At 36.3% G+C, this 23,235-nt stretch overlaps 1 long non-coding RNA gene across 1 annotated transcript; it reads right to left on the bottom strand.

The window, feature by feature from the left end:
* Nucleotides 1-4,296: 4,296 nt before the first annotated feature.
* On the bottom strand, nt 4,297-14,737 carry LOC135154156 (uncharacterized). Its single transcript, XR_010293572.1, has 3 exons — nt 14,582-14,737; nt 8,032-8,237; nt 4,297-4,601 (listed from the first exon to the last, which is right to left on the bottom strand). It is a non-coding gene; the product is annotated as an uncharacterized LOC135154156 (long non-coding RNA).
* Nucleotides 14,738-23,235: the final 8,498 nt, after the last annotated feature.

Below are 23,235 nucleotides of genomic sequence, written 5' to 3'. Positions count from 1 at the left end.
AGTGACCAAGCAGAAGTAAAAGGAAAGAGGGACAAAAATTGTGGTATGTGTGAGGGAGCAAAGCATCCGATAAAAAAAACCAGAAAGCAGGTCAATCAAAATATTTTTCGAATTTGTGCTGGTGCGCGACACGTTCACTCCCGAGCGATAGGGACTTGTTTAAAAAAATGGCATAGGAAATATGCGTTTTCTATAATCATGGTAAACTGATAATATGGTAGAATTTAGGTGTTGTAAGAGTTAAATTATGAATGAACTGTATTGGCTGGTTAGACATGCGCAGAGGATTATTTGTCTTTATCCATTTTTATTTTCACATTTTTCTTTTGTTTGAATTTATTTTCCAGGGGGTAAGCCCCCCCCCTCCCCCCATTCCTGTGGATACCAATTGGACGGGGGCTTGGAATAGTGCAAGTTAGAGAGGGTGAATCTGAACTTTATAGATATCAAAAGAGAAAGAAAGAATTGTAAAATGAAAATGAATAAAAACAAAGATAGAGAGGGGGAGAGTGAGAAAGCAGGTGAACTTTCGAGGGGCATTAAAAAGTCTCAGATTAAAAACAACATTTTTGTTTTTGTAATTGTTTATTTTATTTACCCAGGGTCAGTCAAAATATTTTGGAATATGTGCGAGGGAGCGACACATTCACTCCCGAGCGGTAGGGACTTGTTTTAGGAAACATGCGTTTTCTAAGAATGGTAAACCCATATTTTAAGGTAAATTGCCAATTCGTCTACTGCCATAAGGTCCACTCACCACATGGTCTACCTTCATTTTGTCTATAAATGCCATTTCGTCCAATAGCAATTTCGTTTACCACCCATTTAGTCTAATTTTATTAAAGCTAATGCCATCTCCATTAATCAGTTCGTCCAATGTTCATTTAGTCCAAGCCATGTTGGCTAATATCAGTTGGTCCAATATCCAAATTATCTACCGGATAATTGTCATTTCGTCTATCATTTCGTCCACCACCCATTAGGTCCAATAATCAGTTTGTCTAACAACCAAATCGCCCAGTTCGTCCAATTCTCAAATCGTCCAATAGTCATTTAGTCTAATAGCCAATTGGTCCAATAGCCATGTTGTCTAATACAAATATAATGCATCATCCGGGGGGGGGGGGACAAAATGACTTCTTAAATATACCTTGAAATTCCTGAAGATAAAAAATATATAACTAGACCTGCTATCAGGAATGGAATGATGCGGTACAGCATGCAGCCTCCTACCCCCCCCCCCCCCCCCCCCGCTCTCTCTACCACATCATGCACACAAAAGGGGGGATTGGAGTGGTTAAAAATGATAAAATTGAAATAGGGTCCTTTGATTTGGAATTTACCCTCATTTCTTTTTTTTTACAAATGCACACCTAAAAATGATAATCATCACTCATCATATAACAATGATAATAATTGTAATAATAGTAATTAATGATAGTACTAATAAACAAGAAATGTACTATAATAATAACGATAACAGCCTTGGACGGTACAAAAAAAATTAAAAAGAGAGAAAAGTGGGAAAGGATGGGGAGAACATTACATAAAAACATAAAATGTATTACAATGGAGCTTAAAAAAACACTAATAAAAGATTAATCAAACGACAGGTGTAAATTAATAACAAATCACAAGAGCAACAGGAGTCGAGGTAGCAATACACAGGCACCAAACTAGAAGGACTGCAAGTAGTAGACTATTCCTATTTGATTGTAGACGAAACGAATATTGACCGGGATGGCAATTGGACCCATTGATGATTAGACCAAATGATTGTTAGATGAAATGGGTTTAGACTAAGTGACAGTGGATCAACTGCAGTTGGACAAAATGGAACATAGACAAAATGTAAGTAGACTAAGTGGTCAGTGGCCATTTGCCCTTAGACCAATTGGCTATTGGACTAAATGGTAATAGACATAATGAAAATGGACAAAGTGGCTATTGGACAAATTGGCCAAAAATGCAATTAGACCAAATGAAAGTAGACAAATTGGTTATTAGACGAACTATCTATTGGACAAAATGGTAATTGGAAGATGTGGAAAAGGAACAACTGATGGTAGATGAAATGACATACCATTTGGTGAGTGGACAAAATGGCAGTAGACGAAATGGCAATAAACCTATTATAGGCCTACGGTAGAATTTAGGTGTTTTACGAGTCAAATTCTGAATGAACTGTATTGGCTGGTAAGACATGCGGCAAGGATCTGTGTCTCTTATCCATTTTTATTTTTCACATTTCTTTTGTTTGATTTCAGTTTTCAGGGGAAGCCCCCCCCCCCCCTCCTGTGGAAGCCAGTGGGGCTGGGGCTTAGAATAGTGCACGATAGAAAGGGAAAAACCGGAACTTTAGATATCAAAAGAGAAACAAAGAATTGTAAAAATGGGTGAGCTTTCGAGGGGCATAAGAAAGTCTGAGATTAGAAACATCATTTTTATTTATTTCTTTATTCATTTATTCTGTTTTATTTACCCAGGGTAGCCTCTTCAGTACAAAACTGCTTTACAAGAGAGCACTGCACATCTAAATGTATTTATCAGCATTAATAGTTTATACATAATTTTTAAAATGAGCGCGAAGCTCAGGATAATGTTTGATATTCCAACCAGAAAAATTGGCATTTTAAGCATATAATCCCCTGCCCCATTGGCATCCACAGGAGGGTGGGCCTTTCTGCCTGGAAACTGAAATCAAAAGAAAAGTGTGGAAAATGGATGAATGACAAAGATCCTCTGCGCATGTCTTACCAGCAAATGCAGCTCATTCAGAATCTAACTCTTAGAGCACCTAAATTCTACCGTAGGCCTACAATATGTGTTTACCATGCTTAGAAAACGCATATTTCTTAAGCTATTTTTAAACAAGTCCCTACTGCTCAAGAGTGAACGAGTCGCTTCCTCACACATATTCGAAAATATTTTGACCTGCTTTTTTTATCGGTTGCTTTGCTCCCTCACATACCCCAACAATTTTATGTCCTCTACATTTCTTCTGCTTGGTCACTTCGCTCCCTCTCACATATTCCCCAAATCTCTTGTCCCTTGCATTTTTCTTCTCTGTCATTTCGCTCATTTCGGGGGGGGGGGGGGGCTGATTCAGCCCCCCTTATGATCTCGGCCGTTGATCTCGCAATCGCGACGAAAATTGGCACGCGCGTTACCCATGGCATTATCTACAATACCATAATATCAAAATCTGCTCAAAAATATTATTTTGTATACATATTTAATCCAATGGAAATTCTATTTTCAGTCATAATTGACAAAGGCATCATTATTCTTGCACTGATTGGTTGAAAATAATCAAATCTTTGCTTTTTATAATTGGAATAGTACCACGAAGTGATCTCATTGAAAAACAAGTGGAACGCCTCTGGCAGTCTCGCCTGCATTACGCAATTTAATATAGCAGCAGTGCTAACTTTGAAAACTACTATAAAATAATCATTCACAAAAAATATTTTGACCTGCTTTTTTTATCGGTTGCTTTGCTCCCTCACATACCCCAACAATTTTATGTCCTCTACATTTCTTCTGTTTGGTCACTTCGCTCCCTCTCACATATTCCCTAAATCTCTTGTCCCTTGCATTTTTCTTCTCTGTCATTTCGCTCTCTCGCATATATTGCAAAATAATTTTCTGCTGTCGCTTCGCTCCCTTGCACATATCCCAAAAATGTTTTGCCCCCCCCCCCCGTATTTTTTTTTCTGCAGACAGCCATGTCCCGTTCATACTCTCTCTCCAATACATTGAAATGATGGGGGGGGGGGGCACTTTGGATATGAGAGTTACTGAACAATTGAAAATCAGTGAATTATTTGGCTTTTTTTTCTTTTGTTTAGTTAATATTTTCTGTGTGAGTGAAACTTCCGAAGGATTATACCCGTTTCGTTACATAAAACATACAAGTATTTTGAGAAATACCAACAGAAAAAAAAACCCAGATTCTTCCTGACTGTTCAAATCCTTAAAAAAATTATGGTAATCTTCGCTTTCTCAGGCATTGATCACAGGCTCCCCCAACACCCGTCTCTCTTTCTCTATCACCCCCATTCTTAATTCATCTTTTTGTCTCTATCCAACAGCTCATTCATAACTATCGCCTTGTTCTATCCTGTTCTATTCTTCTGTCAGCTTGCTGTCATTCCTACTTTTCACAAACTTTTTTCTCTTCTGACATTCTAAGTCAGAATGAATATACTGTAAGACATCATTTTTGCAACACGTTCAAATTTAATGAATGCACTTTTGTTACATGCCCAGTGGTAAACTTTTTCATAGAGCTATTTCAAATAATCAGAATGCACATAGCGTAAATTATTTGTTGTAAAGTTTTGCGAGTCATGTTTGTCCAAACTTAAGAGCAAGTAATGTACACGGCGGGACTTCTGCTGTGTGGTTTCAGCCTCTTCTCCAAGTTTTTAATAGTCCATTATTGCTGTTATCTTCCACTTTACCCCTCTTGGACTTTCTGATATTGAGTAGGAGTGGTCCTCGAGAAATGAAGGTGCTGAAGACTTTGCAGTATCTGGGAGGTTGTTTGCTGAATCAAAACGTCTTTCTTTCGGGGAATTCCTTGGCTTGGATGAACTCTGTACGAGATGAATGAATTAAAAAAAAGAAACATATAAGAAATATTGAACAAAAACAGATAGAAGAATGAAAAGATAGCTTTAAATTTTTCAATTTAATATTCGATAATACATGAAGAATAATATTTATTTAGGAATCAAACCTTTTCCAGTGACTTGCAACAAAATAAATGTTTTTTTTTAAATATTCATGATGATATATTAACCCTATCTAGCCCCTGGGGGGGGGGAAGCTTAATAAGCCCCCCCCCATCCACATTTTTCACGATAAGTCCACAATGAGAAACGAGGTACCACAATTTTTTTTTTCGTTCAATTCTCGCAGAGCTTTTAGACAAAATTCGAGACGCCCAGATACGCAGTTACGCAACATTTTATGAGTTCATGTTGGACCGAAAATTGCTCAAAAATATTATTTTGTATACATATTTAATCCAATGGAAATTCTATTTTCAGTCATAATTGACAAATGCATCATTATTCTTGCACTAATTGGTTGGAAATAATCAAATCTTGCTTTTTATAATTGGAATAGTGCCACGAAGTGATCCCATTGAAAAACAAGTGGAATGCCTCTGGCCGTCTCACCTGCATCACGCGATTCAATATAGCAGCAGTGCTGATTTTGAAAACTACTATAACTCGCACAAGATGTTCAGTGATACTTGGTTACTCTTATTTCCACGTTTTATGAACTAGACCAATACACTTTAGAGATATGATGGCAATTCAACAAATACCCCCAACGTGGCCAAAGTTCTTTGACCTTACATGACCTTTGACCTTGATCATGTGACCTGAAACTCGCACAGGATGTTCAGTGATACTTGATTACTATTATGTCCAAGTTTTATGAACTAGACCAACACACTTTCAAATTTATGGCTGTAATTCAACAAATACCCCAATTTGGCCAAAGTTCATTGACCCTAAATGACCTTTGACCTTGATCATGTGACCTGAAACTTGCACAGGATGTTCAGTAATACTTGATTACTATTATGTCCAAGTTTCATGAATCAGATCCATAAACTTTCAAAGTTATGATGGTAATTCAACAGATACCCCCAATTCGGCCAAAGTTCATTGACCCTAAATGACCTTTGACCTTGGTCATGTGATGTGAAACTCAAGCAGGATGTTCAGTGATACTTGATTAACCTTATGTATAAGTTTCATGAACTAGGTCCATATATTTTCTAAGTTATGATGACATTTCAAAAACTTAACCTTAGGTTAAGATTTTGATGTTGATTCCCCCAACATGGTCTAAGTTCATTGACCCTAAATGACCTTTGACCTTGGTCATGTGACATGAAACTCAGGCAGGATGTTCAGTAATACTTGATTAACCTTATGGCCAAGTTTCATGAACTAGGTCCATATACTTTCTAAGTTATGCTGTCATTTCAAAAACTTAACCTCAGGTTAAGATTTGGTGTTGACGCCGCCGTCGCCGCCGCCGCCGTCGCCGCCGCCGTCGGAAAAGCGGCGCCTATAGTCTCACTCTGCTATGCAGGTGAGACAAAAACTATAAAATACATAAGACCCCAAAACAAAGAAATACGTATGGAATTATAGAACCAATAAAATACATAAAAGTAGAAATTTGATTTACCATTTCTTCAGGAGCACATTTGTTTAGAAATCATAGAATTTGGGGAATTATTTAGGGATTTATCTTTAACCCTAAATAGACTGGGCTATTTCGACGCCTAAGAAGACGGGGGGGGGGCTGATTCAGCCCCCCTTATGATCTCGGCCGTTGATCTCGCAATCGCGACGAAAATTGGCACGCGCGTTACCCATGGCATTATCTACAATACCATAATATCAAAATCTGCTCAAAAATATTATTTTGTATACATATTTAATCCAATGGAAATTCTATTTTCAGTCATAATTGACAAAGGCATCATTATTCTTGCACTGATTGGTTGAAAATAATCAAATCTTTGCTTTTTATAATTGGAATAGTACCACGAAGTGATCTCATTGAAAAACAAGTGGAATGCCTCTGGCAGTCTCGCCTGCATTACGCAATATAATATAGCAGCAGTGCTAACTTTGAAAACTACTATAAAATAATCATTCACAAAAACATCATTCATATAATGACATAATACCACGTTCATTGACCATAAATGACATTTGAACGGAGACTTAAGACTGTCAACTACACCCATGTCCACATTTCATTCACTCTATCCATAAACTTTCAAAGTTATGATGGCACTTCAACAATTACCCCAACATGGCCTAAGTTTATTGACCTTAACTGACCTTTGACTTGGTTTTGTGACCTGAAACTCACAGGGGATGTTCAGTGATGCTTGATTACTCTTATATCCCAAGTGTTATGAACTAGATCCATAAACTTTCAGAGCTAGGATGGTAATTTAACATAAACCCCCAACACGGCCAAAGTTCATTGACCTTAAATGACCATTCACCATGGTCATGTGACCTGAAACTCGCACAGGATATTCAGTGGTACTTGATTAACCTAATGTCCAAGTTTCATGAACTAAATCCATAAATTTTCAAAGTTATGATGGTAATTCAACAAATACCCCCAACTTGGCAAAAGTTCATTGACCCTAAATGACCTTTGACCTTGGTCACGTGACCTGAAACTCGAGCAGGATGTTTACTAATACTTGATTAACCTTATTCCCAAGTTTCATGAACTAGGTCCATATACTTTCTAAGTTATGATGTCATTTCAAAAACTTAACCTTAGGTTAAGATTTGATGTTGACGCCGCCGCCGCCATCGGAAAAGCGGCGCCTATAGTCTCGCTCTGCTATGCAGGCGAGACAAAAACCAATAAAATACATAAGGCCCCAAAACTAAGAAATACGTATGGAATTATAGAACCAATACATAAGATTAGAAATTTGATTTACCATTTTTTTCAGGAGCACATTTGTTTAGAAATCATAGAATTTGGGGAATTATTTAGAGATTTACCTTTAAAGCAGAGAATTCTATATTTAGGCATAAATTAGCATTATTAATTTATTAAAAATAAATTTAAATTCTGTAAAATCAGCGATACACCCTTAGCTCCATGCTTGCAGATTACATTGATGGTGACGTGTGTATTGGTTTTCGTTGCGATCGACGGAGATCTGAAGAGGGGGACCAAAAAGCCTCCCCCCCCCCCCGGGCTATGCAATCTAAAAGTAGCCCAGGATTATTATGTAGGGTAAACCAAATTTTTAATATATTTGTTCATTTAGTAAGAGTTTACTGTAAATACACAGTAAAGGCCCAGGTCCATGGTTAGCCTCCCAAATAGGATAATTTTCATCTCTATTTGGCTACTGAAAATGGAATATTCAAAGCAATGTTCTATCAAACCAAAGGTAGATAATACAGAGAAAATATTTCTTTAGAACACATGTATGATATAGATCTACTCTACCTTCTGAAGACGAGGCAGGAAATCAAATATGGTTGGGACAGCATCCTGTCTAAGACGAGTCACTTGCCCAGTCCTGTCAAAGCTACCATCTTCAAAATGAGCAAAACGGAGTACAAAGCTCTTGGAGGAATTCAATGAAGCTCGCTTCATATTGACCATCCATACTGTGTTACAGTACCGGTTCAGTCCAACGGCTGAATGGGAATCTGCAGCAAATGTAAACACATGTCATAAAATCAATTACACATAATTAAGAAAATTTGACGTGTCCAAAGGACACAGATGCCCCTGCTTAACGCGATCAGAAATCCATTCAATATGATTGAACTTAATATCATACAGAAACCAATATGCATATATATATAATTAACAAATTCAGACCTTTGAACCGACTTGCATATATAATGAGATGTGACCTTTGACCTGCGGACTCCGAATTCGAACTTAGCCTGTATTTTGTGGTCATCTACCTACACACCAAAATTTTTTTTAAATCCATTAAATATTTTTCGAGTTATTGTGCGGAAACCCAAGTGGGAGGGGGGGGGGGACGGACAGGGGCAACGCTTAATGCCCCCTCTGGGCTTCGTCTGTGGGGGCATAAAAACTCTAGGCCTACATGTACTCAGCAGGGGCCCGTTTCTCAACACTTGGACAAGTTAGTCATATAACTTTATCTACCAAACACAGAGTTAGTTCCAATCTTACCCAAAAGGATTAACTAGAATCCATTGATATCGTATACTATTGGTGGAAAGTACATGAAACGTAGCCTTAGTCACAAAATAGCATAATTTTCAAAAAGTAAAATTATGATAAAACCTAATAATAATAATAATCCGCTTTTATATAGCGCTTAATACATCGAATGAAAAGATAGCTTACAATTTTTCAATTAAATATTTGATAATACATGAAGAATAATATTTATTTAGGAATCAAACCTTTTCCAGTGACTTGCAACAAAATAAATGTTTTTTTTTTTATATTCATGATGATATATTAACCCTATCTAGCCCCTGGGGGGGGGGGGCTTAATAAGCCCCCCTATCCACATTTTTCACGATAAGTCCACAATGAGAAACGAGGTACCACAATTTTTTTTTCGTTCAATTCTCGCAGAGCTTTTGAGACCAAATTCGAGACGCCCGGATACGCAGTTACCCAACATTTTATGAGTTTATGTTGGACCAAAAATTGCTAAAAAATATTATTTTGTATACATATTTAATCCAATGGAAATTCTGTTTTCAGTCATAATTGACAAATGCATCATTATTCTTGCACTGATTGGTTGAAAATAATCAAATCTTTGCTTTTTATAATTGGAATAGTACCACGAAGTGATCCCATTGAAAAAAAACCAATAAAATACATAAGGCCCCAAAACTAAGAAATACGTATGGAATTATAAAACCAATAAAATACATAAGATTAGAAATTTGATTTACCATTTTTTTCAGGAGCACATTTGTTTAGAAATCATAGAATTTGGGGAATTATTTAGAGATTTACCTTTAAAGCAGAGAATTCTATATTTAGGCATAAATTAGCATTATTAATTTATTAAAAATAAATTTAAATTCTGTAAAATCAGCGATACACCCTTAGCTCCATGCTTGCATATTACATTGATGGTTTTATGTGTATTGGTTTTCGTTGCGATCGACGGAGATCTGAAGAGGGGGACCAAAAAGCCTCCCCCCCCCCCGGGCTATGCAATCTAAAAGTAGCCCAGGATTATTATGTAGGGTAAACCAAATTTTTAATATATTTGTTCATTTAGTAAGAGTTTACTGTAAATACACAGTAAAGGCCCAGGTCCATGGTTACCCTCCCAAATAGGATAATTTTCATCTCTATTTGGCTACTGAAAATGGAATATTTAAAAAAAAAGGAGGAATTACCTCCTTTTTTGTTGGAAAAGTATTGTAGGATATGATTTTAATTACTGAATATGTTAAAAAATAGCTCAAAGTTATATTCTCATGAAAAGTTGATTTTTTTTCTCGCTCGCTTCGCTCGCTCAGGACTTATATATATATATATATAAAGCAGCCTTTTGGCACATGTTCTATACTGCGCCCCTCGTTGTTTTTTTGTTTTGTTTTTTACTCTTCACGCTACTGCCGCAAATAATCCTCTTCACATGTGGTGCGTACAGACCACCGTGACAAAAAAGGAATCTAAAGAGAGAAGAATTAAATAAATTTATTATCTGGATATCATGTCAAAATCTATCACAAAATTGGATTTTTGTATTAAAAAGGAAAAAAAAGAAATTGCTCGCTCGCTTCGCTCGCTCGCAACTTTTTTTAAAGACAAGTTCTGGCCTTCTCAAAATAGTCGCCTTACTACACCATTACGCCTATTCATACCATGATATGACCGGGAAATTTTTGGCTCTTGCCCCCCCCCCCCCCCTGGCCACCGAACCCTGTTACGCCGCTGTAAAAATGCTGTGCATCATCATCATCATCATCTACCTACACACCCAAAATTTTTTTTAATCTGTTGAATATTTCATAAGATATCTTTAAGGAGCTGTGATCTTTGACCTGCATACTCCGAATTCGAACTTAGCCTGTATTGGTATCATCTACCTACACACTCAAATTTGTTTAAATATGTAGAATATTTTTAAAGTAATCATGCGGAAACTAAATTGCATATTTAATGAGCCGTGACCTTTGACCTACCGACTACGATTTCGAACTTAACCTGTATTTTGGTGTCATCTACCTACACACTCAAATTCGTTTAAATATTTAGAATATTTCATAAGTAATCATGCGGAAACTAAATTGCATATTTAATGAGCCGTGACCTTTGACCTGCCGACTCCAAACTTAGCCTGTATTTGGTGTCATCTACCTACACACCATAATTTTTATAAATCTGTTGAATATTTCATAAGTCATCATGCGAAAACCAACTCGGATATTTCATGAGCTGTGACCTTGGACCTGCAGACTCCAAATTCAAAGTTAGCCTGTACTATGGTGTCATGTACCTACACACCAAAATTTTTTTTAATCAATATATATAAATCGAAATATATTTCGATTTATTGCGCGGAAACCAAGTGGGGGGGCGGGCGAATCAACGGACAGGGGCAACGCTTAATGCCCCCTCCGGACTTTGTCTGCGGGGGCATAATTACCAAGGAGCTGCATTTCTCAAAATAGTCGCCTTATTACACCATTACGCCTATTCATACCATGATATGACCGGGAAATTTTTGGCTCTTGCCCCCCCCCCCCCCCTGGCCACCGAACCCTGTTACGCCGCTGTAAAAATGCTGTGCATCATCATCATCATCTACCTACACACCCAAATTTTTTTAAAATCTGTTGAATATTTCATAAGATATCTTTAAGGAGCTGTGATCTTTGACATGCATACTCCGAATTCGAACTTAGCCTGTATTGGTATCATCTACCTCCACACTCAAATTTGTTTAAATATGTAGAATATTTTAAAAGTAATCATGCGGAAACTAAATTGCATATTTAATGAGCCGTGACCTTTGACCTGCCGACTACGAACTTAGCCTGTATTTGGTGTCATCTACCTATACACACCATAATTTTTATAAATCTGTTGAATATTTCATAAGTCATCATGCGAAAACCAACTCGGATATTTCATGAGCTGTGACCTTGGACCTGCATGCAGACTCCAAATTCAAAGTTAGCCTGTACTATGGTGTCATGTACCTACACACCAAAATTTTTTTAAATCAATATATATAAATCGAAATATATTTTGATTTATTGCGCGGAAACCAAGTGGGGGGGCGGGCGAATCAACGGACAGGGGCAACGCTTAATGCCCCCTCCGGACTTTGTCTGCGGGGGCATAATTACCAAGGAGCTGCATTTCTCAAAATAGTCGCCTTATTACACCATTACGCCTATTCATATCATATGACCGGGAAATTTTTGGCTCTTGCCCCCCCCCCCCCCCTGGCCACCGAACCCTGTTACGCCGCTGTAAAAATGCTGTGCATCATCATCATCATCTACCTACACACCCAATTTTTTTTAAAATCTGTTGCATATTTCATAAGATATCTTTAAGGAGCTGTGATCTTTGACCTCCGAATTCGAACTTAGCCTGTATTGGTATCATCTACCTACACACTCAAATTTGTTTAAATATGTAGAATATTTTTTAAGTAATCATGTGGAAACTAAATTGCATATTTAATGAGCCGTGACCTTTGACCTGCCGACTACGAATTCGAACTTAACCTGTATTTTGGTGTCATCTACCTACACACTCAAAATCGTTTAAATATGTAGAATATTTCATAAGTCATCATGTGGAAACCAACTCGGATATTTCATGAGCTGTGACCTTGGACCTGCAGACTCCGAATTAAAAGTTAGCCTGTACTATGGTGTCACATACCTACACACCAAAAAATTTTTTAATCAATATATATAAATCGAATTATATTTCGATTTATTGCGCGGAAACCAAGTGGGGGGGGGGGCGGGCGAATCAACGGACAGGGGCAACGCTTAATGCCCCCTCCGGACTTTGTCTGCGGGGGCATAATTACCGAGGAGCTGCATTTGAAGCGAGCCTGAATCAAGGCTGTGAAATTTATTAGCGCCACCATCTGGCTTCCTTTTATTTGCGTAAAAAGAAGAGACACGCGAAGTCACTTTCTAGTCCAAACTCCAAAGTAATCAAATTTGCTTTTTTTTTAAATATGATTTTGATTTAATTAAAAATATACTATTGACTTTTTGTATTATGGCTACTCACCGCAAAGCGCCCCGGTGAGTAGCGAGGAGTTTCGGCAAATATTAATTCTGTATTGTAATGAAGCGATGTTTGCCAACTTCACAGAAATCCAGGGCCAAATGCAGTTCGGTGTACGAGGTTAGTATGATGGGGTGTCCAAACTTCGCGCACTTTTCAAAAATATTCATCAGGCTTAAATTTTTTCACAAAATATTCATAATTTATACAAAACCAATCCAAGAAATAGTTACCACATTGACGGCAAGATCGTAAACTATAATTATAAAATCATGGACGAAAATGTAGGTCAAGGGGATTCGCCGGTATCGCGATCTCAAAATTCTATTCCGATCGGGGAATGCGCGCTGTGGTGGAAAAGGTTCAGAAAAAGTGTGACCTAACTTCGCGGACCAAAGTTTTCGTGGACATTTAAACAAAAAGTCAAGCTCAAAAAGTGAAATATTTATATCAGTTTGATGGCAAAATGCTATAGAATCGGTTAGTACCACATTTAACTCACATTTTTGATGATTTCTGCTTGCAAAATGGTGATATCGTGATGCTTGTTGAGAATATCTGATTTCTTCAAAACGGGCGCTAACGGTGACAAATTTGCCGATCTTTTGCCAATATTTTCATGAATACTGAACTCATCCCAAAGAAACTTACACCAAATGATAATTTTAGGTCGCTTTTCACGTTGATGATGTCAGATTTTAAGGATATTGGCTAGTTTTTTAGATAATGACCGTCCGCGAAGTATGGACACGCGCGAAGTTTGGACTCACTGCCATACTATAGTCGATCTATACATGTACTGTAGCAACTATATGTAGCAACTAACCTCGAACTAGTAATGAGTGGGGCCAGGGCCAGTACCACAACTATACTAGTACAGCAAGCGATGGTTTGTGTAAGCTCCACTACACTTCACTAATCACTACTGCTAACCTCCGCTTCACCTATAGGCTATAGTGGAGTGTTTCATGGCTGGCTATACGAACCATCGCCTGATTTTTTTAGGCCTAGTCACTCAAGGATTCATTACATGCCGCCGCGCACAGAAAAATCAAGCAATAGAAGTTGTGTGTTGTGGACACCAGAAGTGGGATCACAGCACACGTGACCCGGCCACTAGTTTAGTAGTTAGAAATCCATTGCCAAACGTGGTTAATGGTGCGAGGTTAGTATACTAATACTAACCTCGCAATACGCGTGAGTCACTGAGTGGAGTAGCCTAACGTTAAGTTAGACTTAGAGTTTCATACGGCATGTACGGCCCACTCACACGTATTGCGAGGTTAGTATTAGTATACTAACCTTGCACCACGAACCGCGTTTGGCAGTGGATTTCTAACTAGTGGGTCGCGCGTGCTGGGATCTCACTTCTTGGGTCCACAACACCCGACTTCTATGGCTTGATTTTTCTGTGCGCGGCGGCATGTAATGTCAATGAACCCTTGGGTGTGTACGGCCAGGCATCAATAACTTTTGTTGTCATCCAATTTCAATGAAATTTTCAGCATTTTGCTCGAAATGAATTTTACATTATTTATTAAGATCAAGGCCTAAATATCTTCAACCTGTATAATTCATAACCATTTTACTTTTTAGGTGTGCAGAAAAGACCCCCCCCCCCGGCCCCCCCAATGGTCTGGTGTAGTACATAAACTTAAATACACGGGACTAGTATTGTTACACAGCTTTTTGCAAATGCAAGTTTGGTAACGACTAACGAATTCCCATTTTTTTTTCAACGTAATTTTGAAGTCGAAAACATAGCTGAACTTACGAATGCAATGTCCGTCCACATCCTACCGATTAGAGCAGTTGTATGCAGCTCATGTAGGCATGAATAACGTGAAATCTAAGCTAATAAGTTCACCAACATGCCAATCTGAGCTGTGAAAAAGTGTGATCGATCGTCCCGGAGCGAAAACAGCTTGAGCAAGGTGCAGCCAATCAGCGACCTTCTTATGTCCCCTTCGAGACAGAGGAGACGAAATTATTTTATGTCAAAAAGACTCAAAACACAAAATCATTTCGTCGACGAAATTTTTTTGTCTTTTGACACAAAATCATTTCGTCGACAAAATTTTTTTGTGTTTTGACACAAAATCATTTCGTCGACGAATTTTTTTTGTTTTGACACAAAATCATTTTGTCAACGAAATTTTTTTGTGGTTTTGACACAAAATGATTTCGTCGACGGAATAGATTTTCGCATCGCAACGAAATAAATTTTGTGGACGCAATTACATTTAGTCTCGACGAAAATTGATTTTGTGTGACAAAAAATAATTTCGTATACGAAATAAAACTGCGTCATGACGAAATGATTTTCATATGAACAAAAACACATTTTGTGTACGGAATGGCGTGAATTGGACGGAATTTACCATCGGACATTTGGTGCGCCATTTCGTTTGATAAAAATTCATTTCGTATGGCACGCCAAATAAACTTTGTGGACGCAATTACATTTCGTCTAGACGAAATTGATTTTGTGCATTTCGTCGAGACGAAATTGATTTTGTGTGACAAAAAATAAATTTTGTGTACGAAATAAAAAAGCGTCATGACGAAATGATTTTCGTCTGAATAAAAACACATTTTGTGTACGGAATGCCGTGATTTGGACGGAATTCACTGGCGGACACTTGGCGCCCCATAATTTTGAGCATGTCAAGAATTTGCACGCGCACAGGTATGCGTGCGCGTTCTTGCACCTACCATCGGTATGCATCTTCGAGTCGTCATTTATTTTATGTCTGTCCATTGTCCATTATCTTCTGATTAATTTGATACCTCATTCAGCCTCTTACGACCAATAATACGGGAATGCGCGTCCATTCAAATTTGCATTACACGCTCGTGCAAACTCGCAAAATAAGTCATAAGTGGGCAAAAATATGCCTATATAAAATTCACTGTAGCTCTTCAGGGAGTCCGTTGACCCCCAACTTTTCCTCACTCTTGGATATAGTCAAAATATTGTGTAATAACGTCAAAATTACGTTAGAAGTGAAAATAACACATTTTCGCAATTACGTCAACGTATTTATGCATATTTGACCGTATCTTTGTTATTACTAGTCAATTTTCTTTCAAATTTTGATATGATGTAGTGAAAAGAATTTTCTACAAATAATGTGTGATTGATTTTCACTTTCAACCACAGCATCAGAGTGTTATCACCTGTTTAAGTTTTTGCAAATTTTTTCTGGACCTAATTTTTGAGAATTCTTTTAAGAAAATGCTTTATTAATCAATTGTACGGTCTTGCTGAAAATATCAAGCCCACTTGCCTTGCGATTTTTTATGTAGGACATTTTTTAAATATTGCCGGAACATTTTAAGGGGTAGTTTTTACATTATAAAACATCATTTATGCATTTTTGGGGAAACGCTACAATATTGAAACGCTATTTGGTTGATAAATTGCATTCTAGACATTTTGCGGAAACTCCTGGATTTTTTTCTATTTGGTTATTTTCTCTAAATATAACATATAACAAATTTTCAGATACCTTCTGTGAAATTAAAAATAGTGCAATTTAGTAAAATACTCATTTTCCCGAAATTTTGCGGGAAAATTGCCAGTATTTGAATCTTTTACCTGACTTTTTTCAGTAAAATCATCAAGAAAGAATTTTCAAGTAAATGTTTAAGTCATACACAATTAATAAATGGACATTGAAAATTCTTGACGGAAAATATTATGTGAAATGTTTAGGAATTTGCAGAAATTTTGCAAACATGTCCCCTAAAAAAAATCTACTTAATTCTTTTATCAAATACATCACTGATGAGTTTTGAAATGAATGCTGTGAAATTGTATCATTGCGAAACCTCTCATTAAAAATAATTGAAAATTTGCAGAAATTTTGAATAAAAATATTTAAGATATTTTAGTTTTTAAAAAGTATCACCTATGAATTTTCAAGCTTTCTGTGAAATTGATACCCACTGACATTGTGAAAATTCTTGCTTGAAATCTTAAAAGAAAAATTGCTGACAGTAGAAAGAAATTTTAAAAAGATTATGCATAAAAAACATGAAACTGTCCATTTAAAATTAGCTACTCTGAAAATGAAGGCGCTTTTTATTGCGCAATTTTGGAAAGCCAATTTCGGTAAATCGTCTAAAATTTTTGAGGACTTATTAAGGCATTTTACGTGCTCCAAACTTAATTTCGTATTTACCGTATTGCATTATCACCACCATCATTATAATCATCACGGTTGTCATCACCACATTAATAATCACATTTAGCAATGGTCAAAATGTATTCCTATGATGTCTATGATCAAGATTATCAATCATATCTAAATGATTCATTTCATACAAATTAGCCGACACTGAATGAAAAATCATGACAGACCACCTAATTCGTCCTCATGACGAATTAAAATCTAGTTTATTTTTCTTTTTCCACCCTTTTCTTGTTCCACCAAAATCAGAAAAACTGTTCTATCAATTTTCATCAAATTATTATCAATTATGCACAGTTATAATGCGATGTGTACGAAACAAGTTCAACGTCAAATGGTCATCGTGACGTCATCTACGCGCCATTTTGTAAAATCACATTATCAACAATATCTTCATCATCAATCATCAAAAATGAACAATATTAAAATGAAATTAACTTCAGATCATGGGTCAACTGTCCATGTGATCAAACGTCATTAACACGTCACGACGCGCATGTACGCGCGCGTCAAAATTTTAAAATGCTCAAAATCACTTTTTGATCAAAGTAGAGTACGAATCAGGTCATTTGAAGCATTTCAAGAATTTGCGCGCTCACGCGTTTTAGCGCGCGTTCACGCGCGTAACGTCGTTACGCAATGTAAAATCGCCGTTTCTTTTACATCAATGCATTTATTATTAAATTCTGATTAATTTGATACTTTGATCAACCTTCTACGACCAGTAGTAAAGGAATTAGCTTCAATCAAACTTTGAATCATGCGCGCACGCGCGCGTTCATAATAGGCCAAATATGTGCGAAAACATGCCTTTACAAAATTCAATATAACTCTTCAGATAGTCCGTTGACCCTCAAATATTCTTTTATATTCCGATAGAGTATGAATTGTAGATGTGATTTCATGTCACATTTGACCCTAAATTTTATCATGACGTCATCAAAATGGCGTCGGAACTAAAATTTTCCATTTTTGTTTTATGACGTTTTAATAATTTTGCAAATATGACTATAACTCCGTAAATATTGGTCAATTTTCGCCCAGTTTTTTAATATGTTGTAGCTGAATACATACTCTTTCTAACTTAATGGCTATATTAACATTTAAAGGAACGGATCATCCTAAAAAATGGCAAGTTATAGAGGCATGTCATTTTCGCTCATTTTGTGTGCAATCTCTATGGGAAATGGCTTTTTCTCAAAACTGGATTTTACATTCCTCTATTTCGCGAGCCATATCTCCTTTTCTAATCGTCGGTTTTCTCTTAGCTTGGAGTATAATGTAGCTGAGATTGTAAGCTATTGCAATCTGGTCTTATTTTTCTGATAAAAAGCCGGGATCATGCCCGTATTTTTCTTGAAAAATTGGATTTGAGATCCCCTCAATTTGCTTATGTGTAAAGTCGATGGGAAATAGTGCTTATGTGTATTAGTATATGGGAAATAGTGTAGCTCAGTTGATAAGGCACCAGACTTGCGTCCTTAGGGTCGAGGGTTCGAGCCCAGGGGTGAATATGAGAATTTTTTTTTCTTTTTTGTTTATTTTCAACATTTCACAAATGGTCCTTTATGACCATTACACGGTATATATTGCACAATAAAATAGTTTTAAAACCCTTTTATTATAACTTGTACATATACCATGTGTAACACTTATTTCACAAAACTTTTCATTTCCCTCTTTTCAAGGGTATTCAACATGTTCTCTTCGTAATAAAAGTTCAGTTTTCAATATGATCATCGTATTGATCTCAATAAACATGGTGATTGTATTCGTGATCACGAAAATCAGAGACAGATCACCTAATTCGTCCTCATGACGAATTAAAGTTCTAGTTATTATTAGGTGATCTGTCAATCGACAGATCAACTCTTAATTTCGTACGAATTTTCTTTTTTATTTATTTTTATTATTAGGTGATCTGTCAACTGACAGATCACCTCTTGTGTTTCTACGAATTTTCTTTTTTATTTATTAGGTGATCTGTCAACTGACAGATCACCTCTTGTGTTTCTACGAATTTTCTTTTTTATTTATTTTTATTATTTATTTTTCTTTTTCCACCCTTTTCTTGTTCCACCAAAAGCTGAAAAAGTGCTCAATCAATTTTCATCAAAATATTATCAATTATGAACAGTTATCATGCGATGTGTACGAAACAAGTTCAACGTCAAATGGTCATCGTGACGTCATCTACGCGCCATTTTGTAAAATCACATTATCAACAATATCTTCATCATCGATCATCAAAAATGAACAATATCAACATCGAATTAACTTCAGATCAAGGGTCAACTGTCCATGTCATCAAAGGTCATGTACACGTAACGACGCGCATGTACGCGCGCGTCAAAATTTTAAAATGCCCCAAATCACTTTTTGATCAAAGTAGAGTACGAATCAGGTCATTTGAAGCATTTCAAGAATTTGCGCGCTCAACCGTTTTCGCGCGCGTTCACGCGCGTAGCGTCGTTACGCAATGTAAAATCTCACTTTCTTTTACGTCAATGCATTTGGTATTAAATTTCTAATAATTTGATACCTTGATCAACCTTCTACGACCAGTAGTAAAGGAATTAGCTTCCATCAAAGTTTGAATCACGCGCGCACGCGCGCGTTAACAATAGACCAAATATGTGCAAAAACATGCCTTTACAAAATTCAATATAGCTCTTCAGATAGTCCGTTGACCCCTAAATTTTCTTTTATATTCGGATAGAGTATGAAATATAGATGTGATTTTATGTCACATTTGACCCTAAATTTTATCATGACGTCATCAAAATGGCGTCGGAACTAAATTTTTCCATTTTGGTTTTATGACGTTTGAATAATTTTGCAAATATGACTATAACTCCGTAATTCTTGATCATTTTTCGCCCAGATTCCGACATATTGTAGCTGAGCTTATACTCTTACTGAATATTGCATAACATTTTCACTTATTTTAATTATTCATCCCCAAAACTGAGAATTTATAGACGCATATCACAATGCCAATTTTCACTATCATAAGTCAATTTAAGATAATATTCCTTCTTTGAACGATGAGAGTACGGGACGCTGTGTAGTCTAATGGATAGCACACCTGCCTTGCAATGCAAAGGTCCTAGGTTCGAAACTCACTTGACAATGTTTTTTTTTTGCTCATGTATTTGTGTGTAACCTCTATTAAATACTGATTTTTCTCCAAATTTGATTCTACATTCATGGATTCCGGCAACATTATTTTCACTATTTCGTGTAGTCACTTGCGAAATTGCATTCGGCATTCTCTAATAAAACAAGATCGTTTACATAACCTAATATTTTGTCTTTAAGCTGTTGTATTTAATATGTTCTTTTGTTAATAAAAGTCCGTTTTTAATCATGATGATCATATTGATCTACATTGACATGGTTGTAATGATCGAATATTAAATCGTGATCATGAGAATGACAGACAGATCACCTAATTCGTCCTCAAGACGAATTAAAATTCTAGTTTATTTTTCTTTTTCCACCCTTTTCTTGTTCCACCAAAAGCTGAAAAAGTACTCAATCAATTTTCATCAAAATATTATCAATTATGAACAGTTATCATGCGATGTGTACGAAACAAGTTCAACGTCAAATGGTCATCGTGACGTCATCTACGCGCCATTTTGTAAAATCACATTATCAACAATATCTTCATCATCAATCATCAAAAATGAACAATATTAACATCGAATTAACTTCAGATCAAGGGTCAACTGTCCATGTCATCAAAGGTCATGTACACGTAACGACGCGCATGTACGCGCGCGTCAAAATTTTAAAATGCCCAAAATCACTTTTTGATCAAAGTAGAGTACGAATCAGGTCATTTGAAGCATTTCAAGAATTTGCGCGCTCAACCGTTTTCGCGCGCGTTCACGCGCGTAGCGTCGTTACGCAATGTAAAATCTCACTTTCTTTTACGTCAATGCATTTGTTATTAAATTTCTAATAATTTGATACCTTGATCAACCTTCTACGACCAGTAGTAAAGGAATTAGCTTCCATCAAAGTTTGAATCACGCGCGCACGCGCGCGTTAACAATAGACCAAATATGTGCAAAAACATGCCTTTACAAAATTCAATATAGCTCTTCAGATAGTCCGTTGACCCCTAAATTTTCTTTTATATTCGGATAGAGTATGAAATATAGATGTGATTTTATGTCACATTTGACCCTAAATTTTATCATGACGTCATCAAAATGGCGTCGGAACTAAAATTTTCCATTTTTGTTTTATGACGTTTGAATAATTTTGCAAATATGACTATAACTCCGTAATTCTTGATCATTTTTCGCCCAGATTCCGACATATTGTAGCTGAGCTTATACTCTTACTGAATATTGCATAACATTTTCACTTATTTTAATTATTCATCCCCAAAACTGAGAATTTATAGAGGCATATCACAATGCCAATTTTCACTATCATAAGTCAATTTAAGATAATATTCCTTCTTTGAACGATGAGAGTACGGGACGCTGTGTAGTCTAATGGATAGCACACCTGCCTTGCAATGCAAAGGTCCTAGGTTCGAAACTCACTTGACAATGTTTTTTTTTGCTCATGTATTTGTGTGTAACCTCTATTAAATACTGATTTTTCTCAAAATTTGATTCTACATTCATGGATTCCGGCAACATTATTTTCACTATTTCGTGTAGTCACTTGCGAAATTGCATTCGGCATTCTCTAATAAAACAAGATCGTTTACATAACCTAATATTTTGTCTTTAAGCTGTTGTATTTAATATGTTCTTTTGTTAATAAAAGTCCGTTTTTAATCATGATGATCATATTGATCTGCATTGACATGGTTGTAATGATCGAATATTAAATCGTGATCATGAGAATGACAGACAGATCACCTAATTCGTCCTCAAGACGAATTAAAATTCTAGTTTTTATTAGGTGATCTGTCAATCGACAGATCACCTCTTAATTTCGTACGAATTTTCTTTTTTATTTATTTTTATTTATTTTTCTTTTTCCACCCTTTTCTTGTTCCACCAAAATCAGAAAAAGTGCTCGATCAATTTTCATCAAAATATTATCAATTATGCACAGTTATCATGCGATGTGTACGAAACAAGTTCAACCTCAAATAGTCATCGTGACGTCATCTACGCGCCATTTTGTAAAATCACATTATCAACAATATCTTCATCATCAATCATCAAAAATGAACAATATCAACATAAAATTAACTTCAGATCATGGGTCAACTGTCAATGTCATCAAAGGTCATGAACAGGTCACGACGCGCATGTACGCGCGCGTCAAAATTTTAAAATGCTCAAAATCACTTTTTGATCAAAGTAGAGTACGAATCAGGTCATTTGAAGCATTTCAAGAATTTGCGCGCTCACACGTTTTCGCGCGCGTTCACGCGCGTAACGTCGTTACGCAATGTAGAATCTCACTTTCTTTTACGTCAATGCATTTGTTATTAAATTTCTAATAATTTGATACCTTGATCAACCTTCTACGACCAGTAGTAAAGGAATTAGCTTCCATCAAAGTTTGAATCACGCGCGCACGCGCGCGTTCACAATAGACCAAATATGTGCAAAAACATGCCTTTACAAAATTCAATATAACTCTTCAGATAGTCCGTTGACCCCTAAATTTTCTTTTATATTCGGATAGAATATGAATTACAGATGTGATTTTATGTCACATTTGACCCTAAATTTTATCATGACGTCATCAAAATGGCGTCGGAACTAAAATTTTCCATTTTTGTTTTATGACGTTTGAATAATTTTGCAAATATGACTATAACTCCGTAATTCTTGATCATTTTTCGCCCAGATTTCGACATATTGTAGCTGGACTTATACTCTTACTAAATATTGCATAACATTTTCACTTATATTAATTATTCATCCTCAAAACTGAGAATTTATAGAGGCATATCACAATGCCAATTTTCACTGTCATAAGTCAATTTAAGATAATATTACTTCTTTGAACTATGAGAGTACGGGACGCTGTGTAGTCCAATGGATAGCACACATGCCTTGCAATACAAAGGTCCTTGGTTCGAAACTCGCTTGACAATGTTCTTTTTTTTGCTGATGTATTTGTGTGTAACGTCTATTAAATACTGATTTTTCTCAAAATTTGATTCTACATTCATGGATTTCGGCAACATTAATTTAATTATTTCGTGTAGTCACTTGCGAAAGTGCATTTGGCATTCTCTAAT

This window comes from Lytechinus pictus, chromosome 5 (assembly GCF_037042905.1).
Source record: "Lytechinus pictus isolate F3 Inbred chromosome 5, Lp3.0, whole genome shotgun sequence".
Classification (NCBI taxonomy): Eukaryota; Metazoa; Echinodermata; class Echinoidea; order Temnopleuroida; family Toxopneustidae; genus Lytechinus; species Lytechinus pictus.
Note: the sequence above shows the minus strand (reverse complement) of the source record. Positions and strands in the feature narration are given on the sequence as shown.